General features: G+C 46.7%; 1 protein-coding gene across 1 annotated transcript in view; it reads right to left on the reverse strand.

Annotated features, from left to right (window-relative positions):
* LOC136392635 (adenosine receptor A2b-like) overlaps nt 1–13,230 on the reverse strand; it is a 244,372-nt gene extending 231,142 nt beyond the window's left edge. Inside the window, exon 1 of the mRNA XM_066364981.1 lies at nt 13,218–13,230. The gene's annotated coding sequence lies outside the window, so the exon portion shown is untranslated. The remainder of the gene's footprint in view (nt 1–13,217) is intronic.
* Nucleotides 13,231–13,539: the final 309 nt, after the last annotated feature.

A 13,539-nucleotide genomic window follows, 5' to 3' on the forward strand; every position in this document is an offset into this window, starting at 1 on the left:
GACCACCTTCCCTCGGGTCACACACCTGCCACCCACAACGTGCTCCCTTCCCTGGCTGTACGAGATCACTGAATGAGGCTGAGGCTATGCATGAGTGTGGATTTGTTTAACTGGCCAAGAATAAGAAAGCAGTTGACTGTTGGGTTTTAAGCAGATGTTAAAACTAATTTGGGGAGGACAATAAAAGATCCAGAGAGTCTGATGAATGCCCAGAGAGTCAGCTTCAGTCCCCCGCAAGTTCCATCATACCCAACTCTTCTGCCATAAAGATTCTGAATCTAAGTCTTGGCCGGTTGGCTCGGTGGTCGAGTGTTAGTTCAGCGTGTGGATGTCCCAGGTTCGATTCCTGATCAGGGCACACAGGAGAAGCGCCCATCTGCTTCTCCCCCTCTCCATCCTCTTTCTCTCTCTCTCCTTCTCTTTCCCTGCCACAGCCATGGCTCGATTGGTTGATTGGTTCAAGTGCATCGGACTGGGGCCCCGAGGATGGCTCCTTGGAGCCTCTACCTCAGACACTAAAAAAAGCTCGGCTGCAAGCATGGTCCCAGATGGGGCTGCCGGGTGGATCCCAGTCAGGGGATCCTCCTATCCAAAATTTATAAAGAACTCATACAACTCAACACCAAAAAAACCCCAAACAAATCAATTAAAAAATGCGCAGATAGGCCCTGGCCGGTTGGCTCAGCGGTAGAGCGTCGGCCCGGCGTGCAGGAGTCCCAGGTTCGATTCCCAGCCAGGGCACACAGGAGAGGCACCCATTTGCTTCTCCACCCCTCCTCCTCCCCTTCCTCTCTGTCTCTCTCTTCCCCTCCCGCAGCCGAGGCTCCATTGGAGCAAAGATGGCCCGGGCGCTAGGGATGGCTCTGTGGCCTCTGCCTCAAGCGCTAGAATGGCTCTGGATGCAACAGAGCAACGCCCCAGAGGGGCAAAGCATCGCCCCCTGGTGGGCGTGCCGGATGGATCCTGGTCGGGCGCATGCAGGTGTCTGTCTGACTGCCTCCCCGTTTCCAGCTTTGGAAAAATGAAAAAAAAAAAAAAGGGCAGATGACCTGAATAGACATTTCTTCAAGGAGGGTATACAGATGACCAAGAGACATATGAAAAGATGCTCAAAGTCAGTAATCACCAGAGAAATGCAAAGTAAAACCCCGTGAGACTATCACGTCACATGAGTCCAAATGCTATCATCAACAAATCCGCGAAACAAGAGCTGGTGAGGATGTGGAGAAAAGGGAACCCTCCTGCACTGCTGGTGGGAATGCAGGCTGCTGCAGCCACTACAGAAAACCAGTATAGAGGTTCCTGAAAACAATTAAAAATGGGACTGCCTTGTGACCCAGTGATTCCACTGCCGGGTGTGTATCCAAAGAAAGCGAAACACTCATTTGAAAGAATACATGCACCCTATGTTCATTGCAACATTACTTAAAATAGCCAATATGTGGAGGCAGCCCAAGTGCCCATCAATAGACGACTGGTTCAATCAGATTTTGGATGTATACGTAATGGGATACATATGACTCAGCCATAAAAAGAATGCAATCTCTCTATGTCTGCTTTACGTCACTTTAATGTCCACTTGTGACAGCATGGATAGACCTAGAGGGTGGTATGCTCAGCAAAATACATTGGCCAGGGAAAGACAAATACCATATGATCTCACTTATATGCAGAATCCAAAGAACAAAATAAATGGACAAACAAAATTAAAACAGACTCACAGATGTGGAGAACAGACTGATGGTTGCCAGAGAGGAGGGGGGCATAGGAGACTGGGTGAAAAAGGTGAAGGCATTGAGAAGGACAAACTGGTGGTCACAAGAGTTAGGGGAGGTTCTGGCCAGCTGGCTCAGTGATAGAGAATGGGCCCAGCATGTGGAAGTCCCGGGTTTGATTCCTAGTCAGGACACACAGGAGAAGTGCCCATCTGCTTCTCCACCCTTCCCCCTCTTTTTTCTCTCTATCTCTCTCTTCCCCTCCCACAGCCAAGGCTCCATTGGAGCAAAGTTGGCCTGGGTGCTGAGGATTGCTCCATGGCTTCTGCCTCAGGTGCTAGAATGGCTCTGGTTACAAAGAAGCAATGCCCTAGATGGGCAGAGCATCTCCCCCTGGAGGGCATGCCGGGTGGATCCCGGTTGGGCACATGCAGGAGTCTGTCTGTCTGCCTCCCCGCTTCTCACTTCAGAAAAATATATATATATAAAAAAAAGAATCATGGGATTGTAAAATATATCACAGGAAATATAGTAAAAAATACTGTCATACTGTGTATGGTGCCAGGTGGGGACTGGGAATATCAGGGGGAACACTTTATACAAAGTAGATGATTGTCTAACCACCATGCTGTGTACCTAAAACGAATACAAAATAATGTTGAATGTCAACTGTAAGTTGAAACAAATTTTTAATCTATATATATATATATATATACACACACATATACACACACACATATATATACATATATATACACACACACATATATATACATATATATACACATATATACACACACACACATATGTCTGGAGGGTTCAACAAGAAGCCCGTTAAAGTTGAATAACTCCCGTTGGTCAGAGACACTGAAGGCCACATGGCTTCACAGGAGCTCAATCTCTCTAGTTCCCTGTGGAGACCCAGGTCAGGAACAAAGAAAATGAATGGACCACGTTCTACACACATATTGTCGACGGCGGCTTTCAAGCTGTGAGGGTGGGGCTGAGGCGTTGTGAGAGATCCCCTCAACCTGCAAAACCCCAAATATTGACTGTCTGGCCCTTCACAGGAAAAGCCTCAGCCCCCTGGTTTGGGGCTGGCGCTTGTTTGCGGGATCCACTAAGGAACGGACTTCTGTGCATCAGAATAAGACACAATTGAGGAGATGTCTGGCACGTCCAGTCTGTTTCCTGTTACTGTACTGGCTGGCATTCGTGTGACATCATGAGAAGCCGCAATCGTGGCTGGGCTCTCAACTCCTAGGGCATCTCACCCCCTCATCACGCTTATTTAACAGCGCATGAATATTATCATCATGCGTGTTTATTTTCAAAGTATGGCACTTCACGTACAGCGGGCGTGGAAGGGGTCACACACTCAAACGACCAGGAGGTCCAGGAAAAGGCTCTCTCTAACCCATGTCAAAATACCTCCCACTTTTTCAACAGAGGCTAGATATCGGGATTTTTGTGTGAAACGGATCCATTTGTTCAAATGCTGTCGATCAGCATATCAAAAGTCAAACTAAGTTTGTGGGAAAATGTAGGCGTTAATCTTGTGACCTGGGGGTGGGGGGGGGCAACTGGTTGTTTTGATTTCAGAATTAAGGATTTCCCTTGAACAAACACGCTAACAACAAAGTTAACAGACACGTCACGTGTTCGGAGAAACTATGCACACTGCCTAAAAATACACAAGTGGCTCATGTCTAAAATATTCCAGTCAGAAATATCAATTGAAAAATGGGGTAAGGGCAAGAACAGGCCATTTATGTCAGAGGGAACTCCAAAAAGATGAGTGGATGTAAAGATATTCTTCAGCTCGGTAGTAATCAAAGAATGGCAGATAACAAGCATGAGACTGCTAAAAACTAGAAAAGAAAAAGCCAAGTGTTTGCAGAGATACGGGTCACTGGGCCTGACCAGGCAGTGGCGCAGTGGATAGAGCGTTGGACTGGGATGTTGAAGGATCCAGGTTTGAGACCCCGAGGTCGCCAGCTTGAGCATGGGCTCATCTGGCTTGAGCAAAAAAAAACTCACCAGCTTGGACCCAGTGTCGCTGGCTCCAGCAAGGGATTACTCAGTCTGCTGAAGGCCCGCAGTCAAGGCACATATGAGAAAGCAATCAATGAACAACTAAGTAGTCGCAACACGCAACGAAAAAACTAATGATTGATGCTTCTCATCTGTCTCCATTCCTGTCTGTCTGTCCCTGTCTATCCCTCTGACTCTCTCTCTGTCTCTGTAAAAATAAAAAAAATAATAAAATAAAAAAAGGGTCACTGGACCCCTGGGCACTGCTGGGGAGAGGAGGGTGGGGCGGACACTCTGAAGATGGACTTGGCGGCCCTTGGTTCCATGTAAAATAGGCACACTGTGTGTGGCCAGTCTAAGTCTCAAAGGGTGTCTCACACAAGTCCATATGGAGACACGTACGAGAGCTTCGTTCAGCACTCCTTGTGGTGTCTGGGTGTAGGAATCAATGTGGGTGTTCATCATCAGGGGAGCAGAGAGGCACCATGTGGTGGACACACAGACCAGATAGTCACGTAGCAACCGGGATGGGCCAGAAACCACGGGGGGAAAGATAACACTGAGAAACAGAATGAGGCCTATAACACGCCACCATTGACGTAAATGAAAAATACACGCACATAAAACAGTACCTGTTTTTAAGTATCCAGACAACAAAAGAGTCTATATTGAACACATTAGAATATTTGTCTATGGGGGGGGGGGAGAACGAGAGTGAGGTACACGGATAAAAAGGAAGGAAGGAATAGAATAACCAACCAACGCATGAACAAGTAAACAAAACAAGAGCCTGAACTGTACCGTCCCACGATGATCAGGTCCTAAGAATGAGAGCAGGACTCGTGCAACTCCCCACGCCGAGTTCTAAAAACATGGAGAGGGGGAGGAAACAGGTCTCCAACTCGGTACAGCCCTTAGAAGGCAGAGAGAGAAAAGACGGTTGGACGGTCTACGCCCACATGCAGGCCACTGACTTCAAAAAGCCTTTCATGCCCAAACATTGAACTATACCGTCTGCCACTGGGTAAGACAGAACTCAGGCAGACAACCCCAAGCAGTTCACGTCCGCTTGGTGCTTGAACATACATCCTCGTGCACAGAACAAGAACAGGGTGAAGGGACTGCTTCCTGCTTCTCTGCAGCTATTCATTCAACAAGCACCAACTAGAAGCAGGTCACGCTGTTCGAGAGGCACGGGGGATTCGCGGAGGGGGCTTCCTGGTTGGTCTTCAGGTCATTTTCAGTCTTGTGGGAAGCTCCACTCGGAGAGACACAAAGTGAAGCAACAGAAATGAGTTCAGCCACGGAAGAGAAGGGACTGGTGAAATGCCCCAGGGGCAGAGCCACCGCCCGAGTGTAGAGACTTGAAAGGGACCCGTCCCAGCGTGAGCAGAACGGTTCCGTGGGAACCGTGTAAGAGGAAGCCGTGGACTGCTGTGTTCGGTGACGAGCTGCACATCATCTTGCAGTGAGTGACCAAGGACCAAGAAGAAAAACAAAACTGTCTAACGGTGAGCGGTTTCTCCACGCTCTGCCCCTGACCCCAGGCTGCTTGGCGTGTAGCCGGGCGCTGGCTTCTTCCAAAGTCAAGCAATAGTCCTTGACCCCTCCTCCCCCCCCCACCCACCCCCACTCCCCCCCATCTGCAACCTAGTACTCAAAAATGCTGCTCTCTTCTCCTCAGAAAAGGCGTGAAACACTTGATAATCTCACTGAAAGAAGTAATTTCCAGGTGTGGTATCCATTTTTTTTTTCCTGTGGGAAATGGAGGGGAATTTTGTAGAAAAGAGTTAATATAGCAGGCCTGAGGTTGCTGTTCTTTTTAGTGTTATTATTTGCATAGAGGAAGGGAGGGAGGGAGGGAGGGAGGGAGGGAGGGAGAGGGAGGGAGGGAGAGAGAGAGAGAGAGAGAGAGAGAGAGAGAGAGAGAAGCATCAACTCGTTGTTCCAGGTAGTTAGACATCCATTGATCGCTTCTCATACATGCCTTGACCAGGAATCGAACTGTCAACCTCAGGCTCAAGCCAGAAACCTCAGGAGAGAAAAGCCAGCAACTCCAGACTCGAGCCAGCAACCTTGGGATCAAGCCAGCAACCTCAGGTCTCGAACCAGTGACCTCAGTTCTCCGGGTCAACAAACTATATCCACTGCGCCATCCCCGGGATCAGGCAAGACTACCATTCATTAAAAAGCCTATTTATCAGGTTGACCCTGGGCTGACATCTGGGAACTTAGATTTCGAGAAAGTTCCTAACATTTGCAGAACTGATGAGAGAGGTTCACTGTGCCCACACTGCCTGTGTGAACACTGTGGTTTATACTGATTTACTCTGGGATGTCTGGGGGTCTGTTCCACGCTGGGCACAGGGTGTCCACCTGACCAGCCTCCGGCGGAACCCTGAGCCCTGAGTCTCGAGTGAGCCTCCCTGGCAAACAACATCGTACACATGTGCTCTCAGCTCATCGCTGGGGGATTAGCGTGTCCTCTGTAACCCACTGGGGAGCGGACTCGTCAATGCTTGTGCCTGATGCCCAATAAGCCTTTTCCCGTTGTTGATTTTGCTTTTTATCTTTTTCACTGTAATTAATCATAGTCATGTCAGTATGACAATATGCTGAGTCCTGTCAGACTTCCTAGAGTGAATTACCCAGTCTGGAAGTGGTCTTAGGAACGCCCGACCTAGAAATAAATTCAAGATAAAAGATGAAATTGGAGATTGAACTACAAACATACATCTGTCTGCCTTTCTAGGTGTCCTAAAATCCTTCAGAATGTAAGAAATATTATTTTTAAAACACTAAGCCAGTAAGGTTTCTTGTTCTAAGCACTGGTTATATGTGTGTTCAGTGTGTCCAAATTCATCGAGCTAGACACATAACATACGTGTACCTTTACACATTTATCTTATACCTCAATAAAAAGTTGCCCCCAAATTTAAGGGCACCTACAACAAGCAGCATAGAAATAATATTTGTAACTTTCATGTCCTGAGAGGGATAAAATTAAACAAGAAAAATTCAGTCAATCCAACAGAAAATAGAAAAGGGGTGGAAGCTGGCAGGAAATAAGCAGAAAAATATAGAAAACATAAAATAAGATGGCAAGAATAAGCTCCCAAATATCAGTAATCAAAATAAATATAGGCCCTGGCCAGTTGGCTCAGCGGTAGAGCATTGGCCTGGTGTGTGGAAGTCCTGGGTTCGATTCCCGGCCAGGGCACACAAGAGAAGCACCCATCTGCTTCTCCACTCCTCCCCCTCTCCTTTCTCTCTATCTCTCTCTTCCCCTCCTGCAGCCAAGGCTCCATTGGATCAAAGTTGGCCTGGGCACTGAGGATGGCTCCATGGCCTCTGCCTCAGGCGCTAGAATGGCTCTGGTTGCAAAGGAGCAACGCTTTAAATGAGCAAAGCATCGCCCCCTGGTGGGCATGCCGGGTGGATCCCGGTCAGTCGCATGCAGGAGTCTGTTTCTCTGCCTCCCTGCTTCTCACTTCAGAAAAATGCAAAATGTGTGTGTGTGTGTGTGTGTGTGTGTGTGTATTTAGAGATAGGCTTAAAGAGAGGATGTGAAGAGATTGGAGGCTTGTGCCCTGTTGGTGGAAATGTAGAACGATGTGGCCACTGTAGACAAACAGTATGGTGGGTGGTTCCTCAAAAATTAAAAATAGAACTACCATATAATTCAGCAACTCCACTTCTGGGTCTCTAGCTAAAAGCACTGAAAGCAAGGTTGAGAAGAGATCACTGGAAACCTATGTTCATAGCAGCATTATTCACAATAGCTCAGATGGGAAAGCCACCAAGAGATGGATGCATACGCAAAATGTGGCACATAAATACATACATGGACTGTTATTATTCAGCCTCAAAAAGTAGGAGAAGTCTGACACAGGCTACAAGTCAGACTTTATGCTAACTAAAATAACCCAGACAAAAAAAAAAAGACAACTACTGTATCATTCCACTTATGTGAGATACTTAAAGTAGCCAAAGCCACATAGACAGAAAGTCGAATACTGATCGCCAGGAACTGTTGTTGTTTAATAAGTCCAGAGATCCGATTCTGCAAAATGAAAAAGTTCTGGAGATTGATTGCAAAGCAATGTCACTATACTTGACACTAGTGAATTCAAAACAGATTAAGATGATAAATTCTATGCTGTGTGTATTTTATCACATTTTTAAAAAGACAAACGTTAAGAAAACAAAATCTAGCTTATAAACTAATCACAAGACTTACACCTAAAACAAAATAGAGAAAATTGAAAATAAATGAATGGGAAAAGATATGCCATATACATGCTAAAAAAAGAAAAAAGAAAAAAAGAAAAAGCATGTATAGCAACAGTGATATCAAACAAAACATAAAATAAAAAGTATTAAATAAGATAAGATGACTATTTTATTCCCCAAAAGGTACAAATCACCATGAAGACATAAACACTGTGAAGTTTTAAGCATCTAAACATATAGTGCATATATATTACATATATACATAGCAAAAAACTGATACAAATAGAATAAAAGAAGCCAAATAGGAAGCATAGTGGAAATCTTTTTTTTCCTTTCTTTTTTTTTTTTTCTTTTCATTTTTCTGAAGCTGGAAACGGGGAGACAGACAGACTCCCGCATGTGCCCGACCGGGATCCACCCAGCGTGCCCACCAGGGGGCGACACTCTTCCCCTCCGGGGCGTCGCTCTGTTGCATCCAGAGCCATTCTAGCGCCTGAGACAGAGGCCACAGAGCCATCCTCAGCGCCCAGGCAATCTTTGCTCCAAAGATTGGAGCCTCGGCTGCGGGAGGGGAAGAGAGAGACAGAGAGGAAGGAGAGGTGGAGGGGTGGAGAAGCAGATGGGCACTTCTCCTGTGTGCCCTGGCCGGGAATTGAACCCGGGACTCCTGCATGCCAGGCCGACGCTCTACCACTGAGCCAACCAGCCAGGGGCATAGTGAAAATCTTTAACACAACTTTCAGAATCAACAGTTCAAACAGAAAAAATAAGTTGGTACAGAGAACATAAATTATAATTAATAAATTTTAGATAAATATAGAACTTTGGGTGTAATATAATAAGGGCCCAGGGAAAGGTCACAAAACTAACAGTTCATTAGACTACAAATTAATTTGTTTTTAATCTTTACCTTCCTTTCAGCAATATGGAATATGGCAGAATAGAGATCCCAAAACATACCAGCTATAAATCTTTTTAAAATTATAGAACCAATGAAAAAATAACTTTGAAATCAATGGACTAGAAGCCAAAATTCAAGGATGCTGGCTAAAGATCAGTCAAGCCTGACCAGGCAGTGGCGCAGTGGATAGAGCACTGGCCTGGGATGCTGAGGACCCAGGTTCAAGACCCTGAGGTCACCAGCTTGAGTGCAGGATCACCGGCTTGAGCGTGGGATCATAGACAAGACGCCCATGATCACTGGCTTGAGCACAAACGTGGCTGGTTTGAGCTCAAAGGTTGCTGGCTTGAGCCCAAGTTCGCTGGTTTGAGCAAGAGGTCACTGGCTCTGCTGTAGCCCCCCCCCCTAGGTCAAGGCACATATGAGAAAGCAATCAACGAACAACTAAGGTGCCACAACTATGAGCTAATAATGCTTCTCATCTCTCTCCCTTCCTGTCTGTCTCTCTCTTGCAAAAAAAAAAAAAAAAAAAGGACCAATCAAAACTGAAGAATACAATACCTGAAATAAGAATACACTAAAAGGAATCAACAGCAGACAAGATAAACCAGAGGATAAATCAGCAATTTGAAAGACAAAGTAGCAGAAAAAACCAAATTGGAATTGCAAAAAGAAAAAATAACAATAATTTTAAAATGAGGGTAGTTTAAGGCAGTGGTCCCCAACCATTTTTGGGCCACGAAACCGGTTTAATGTCAGAAAATATTTTCATGGACCAGCCTTTAGGGTGGGACGGATAAATGTATCACGTGACCAAGACAAGCGTCAAGAGTGAGCCTTAGACGGATGTAACAGAGGGAATCTGGTCATTTTTAAAAAATAAAACATCGTTCAGGCTTAAATATAAATAAAACGGAAATAATGTAAGTTATTTATTCTTTCTCTGCGGACCAGTACCAGTCCATGGGCCATTTGGGGGTTGGGGACCACTGGTTTAAGGGACTGCTGGGACCACGTCAAGCATCATAGCATTCACATCAAAGGTGTACCAGAACCAGAGAGACAGCAAAGGATGGAGAACGTCTTTGAAGAAATAAGGACTGAAAACTTCCCGAACCTGGTGCAGGAAATAGACATAGGAGCCCGGAAGTGCAGAGCCCCAAACGAGACGAACCCAAAGAGACCCACACCGAGACGCATCATACTTACATTGGTAAAGGATGAAAAGAGAGATTCTTTAAAGCAGCTATGGAGAAAGGCAGTTCGTTACTTACTAGGGAGCTCTCATAATAAGACTATGAGCAGATTTCTCAACAGAAGTTTTTCAGGTCAGAAAAGATTAGAATGAAATATTCAAAGTAATGAAAAGCAAAGACCTACAACCAAGACGACTCTCCTCAGCTAGGCTATCGTTTAAAATCAAAGGAGATATAAAGAGCTTCTAGCTAAAGAAAGCTCGTCACCACTAAATCAGTATTATGAGAAATGTTAAAGAGACTTCTTTAAGAGAAAGAAAAAAGGAACACAGATCTGAATGATAAAATGGCAATAACTACGTACTGATCAATAATCACTTTAATGTAAATGGATTAAATGCTCCAGTCAAAAGATACAGGGTAGTTGAATGAACGACAAAACAAGACCTATACATATTTTGTCTACTAGAGACCCACTTCAGATCAAAAGACACACAGAGACTGAAAGTAACGGGATGGAGAAAGATATTTCATGCAAATGGGAAAAAAAAGGCTGGGGTAGCAATACTTATATCAGGTAAAATAGACTTTAAAACAAAGGCTATAAGAGGCAAAGAAAGACATTTTCATGATGATAAAGGGATCAATCCAACAAAAGGATATAACCGGTAATGTATAACCCTTGCAAACATTTATACACCCAACAAAGAAGCACCTAAGTGTATGAAGCAAATATTGATGAATAAGGAGAGAGATCTACAGTAATACAGTCTTGGTAAGGGACATAACACCCCCTTGTTATCAACGGATAGAGCTTCCAGACTGAAAACCAATTTTCAGATATTACAAAAACCGAGAATTTATTATCACTGAAGGATGACTTCTAGAGAATGTTCTTCGGGGAGAAGAAAAAGTTCCAAAGGAGAATACCGGAGATTAAAAAGCAATAAAGAAAATGGTAAACGGGTAATTAGAGCTAATGAATACTGACCTAGAAAATAATAATAATAATAGCCGCAGCAACGTCTAATTTGAACAGTTAAAGTAATGACAGAGCTAAGCCAAAGGGGACATGACTGGGCACCAAAACCCTAAATATCAATAAAATGTTTGGCTACTTGGATCTATCAGACAACCCAAAAGAGCGTTTTCAATTATTCCAGGATTTTAGAGACAGAAAAATCTAGCAGTATCATCACCTATGTTAACAATTTTAAGAAGAAAAGTACATGGTCATATCCATATACTATGTTGTGAAAGCAGTTGAGGGGGAAAAAAATCAATACCTAATCCCGACTTCTTAAATTCTTAATAATTTGACATAAAAGGAAACTTACTATGACACAGTGAAGATATAGGAGGAGCATTCCCCTAAAATCAAGCCCCAAACAAAAACATCCTAACATTTGTAGAGCAGAGGTCCCCAAACTACAGCCCGCGGGCCACATGCAGCCCCCTGAGGCCATTTATCCGGCCCCGCTGCACTTCTGGAAGGGCACCTCTTTCATTGGTGGTCAGTGAGAGGAGCATAGTTCCCTTTGAAATATTGGTCAGTTTGTTGATTTAAATTTACTTGTTCTTTATTTTAAATATTGTATTTGTTCCCGTTTTGTTTTTTTACTTTAAAATATGTGCAGTGTGCATAGGAATTTGTTCATAGTTTTTTTTTTATAGTCCGGCCCTCCAACAGTCTGAGGGACAGTGAACTGGCCCCCTGGGTAAAAAGTTTGGGGACCCCTGTTGTAGAGAGAAGGTGGTCAAAGGAAGACAAGAAACAAGAAGTACAAACGTGAGAAAGAGACACCTGTTGTTTCTTAACAAGAAGACAGGATTGCCTACCTAGAACAACCAAACCGATCAACTGACCAGGTATTAAAACCGATCGAGTTTAGTATTGGAGACTCAGTTGCAGACCTAGTCCTGGCTACCCAATTATAAAGGTGGGTAAAATTATAAAGCTGCTTGCTTTGACAGTGAATTATGAAAAGATATTTTCTGCAGGCTATCCGAGTTGAAATGACATCGCGTTTTGTAACCAAAACCTTCTGAAACCAAAATTTGTCCTCAAGGGTTGACTTGTGACTCCACTCAAAAACACCTTATCTCTCGCCTCCAGCGATCGCAGTTACTGAAGGATAAGCACGTCAACCAGCCCAACACAATTCCTCCGATAGAGGGCAGGGAAGAGCACCTTCACACGAACATCATTATTTTTTTTTTCCAAACCGAAAACTGCCTATTACATAAACTTACATACCAGCAAATGGAGCTCCCACAAAATAAAAAATAAGACATTCAGGGTCAAACTTCTTCTTCTTTTTTTTTTTTAAAGCACACAATACTAATTTTACTGTAAAGATATTCAAGAAGAAGAATTGATCCTATTGCACTCCTGCCAACCGCGTAACCCCGGGCCGCACCTAACCTGCAAAGGGCCCCCCAGGGTTCCAGGGTTCCGCAGGTGCACTGCGCTGTGACGGCGCCCGCGGAGCGCGGAGGCGCGCAGCCCGCGCCCTGGCCCGGCCAGCCCCGGGCAGGAGGAGGCCCGGAGCTCCGTGGACGCAGAGCAGCAGGGCCGAGGGCTCCCCGGTGCCGGACACCACACAGCATCCACAGGACAGCCCCAGCCAGGGAGGACGCGGGAGGCTCCCAGGACGCTGGGAGCCCCGGCCCGGGGCGCCCACCTATCTGTCCCACCGCAGCGAGGGCTGGGGGCGCCTCTCCGGCCGCAACTGCGAGCCGTCGTCCCCCGCACCCCGCACCCGGTCCTCGGTCCTGGGCTCTTGCGCCAAACCCGGGGCCCCGAGGGGAGAGGACGCCCACTTGCCGCTGCCACCTGCCGCACGGATCACCGGGCTCCCGGGCTGGGTGGGCAGGACAGAGCTGGACGTCCGTCCGGGGCTGGAGGCAGGACACCCCGCTCCCCCCAGGAGGAGGGGATCGGTAAGAGGAATGGGGGGGTGTCGGGGAAGAAGGGGGCTGGGGGGTTCCGGGGCCCCCGCGGTGCGGACCACACGCAGCCCGTCTTCCCTCTCGGAGGGGCAGCCCTGCGCCCCCCGCGCCCCGACCCCCGGACCCCCGCGATGGCCCGCCCGCGCGCCCCGGAGACTGCCGGCGGCCGGCGCGGCTCCGACTCACCCGCCTCGCTCCGCTCCGGGCTCAGGGATGCTTGGCGAAAAGTCACCGGGATGCTACCGGCGCCTCCCGAGCCGCCTGCAGGGGGCGGGCGCGAGCCGGCGCGGGGCGTCCTGGGAGATGTAGTCCTGGGGCGCCTCTGCATCTTCACCGTGGGCTTGCTCTCCACCAGCCCGCGTGGTGCTCCATGGCTTCTCCTGCTTCCCCTGTCTCCCTCAAGGACCCACCTCTGCTCACGGCTGAAGAGGTGTTGGAGCGCTCCGTCGAGCCCTGGCCCTTCTCTCCTTAACTCCAAACCAGTGGTTCACAAAATGTGATACTTGGA

This window comes from Saccopteryx leptura, chromosome 2, assembly GCF_036850995.1.
Source record: "Saccopteryx leptura isolate mSacLep1 chromosome 2, mSacLep1_pri_phased_curated, whole genome shotgun sequence".
Lineage (NCBI taxonomy): Eukaryota > Metazoa > Chordata > Mammalia > Chiroptera > Emballonuridae > Saccopteryx > Saccopteryx leptura.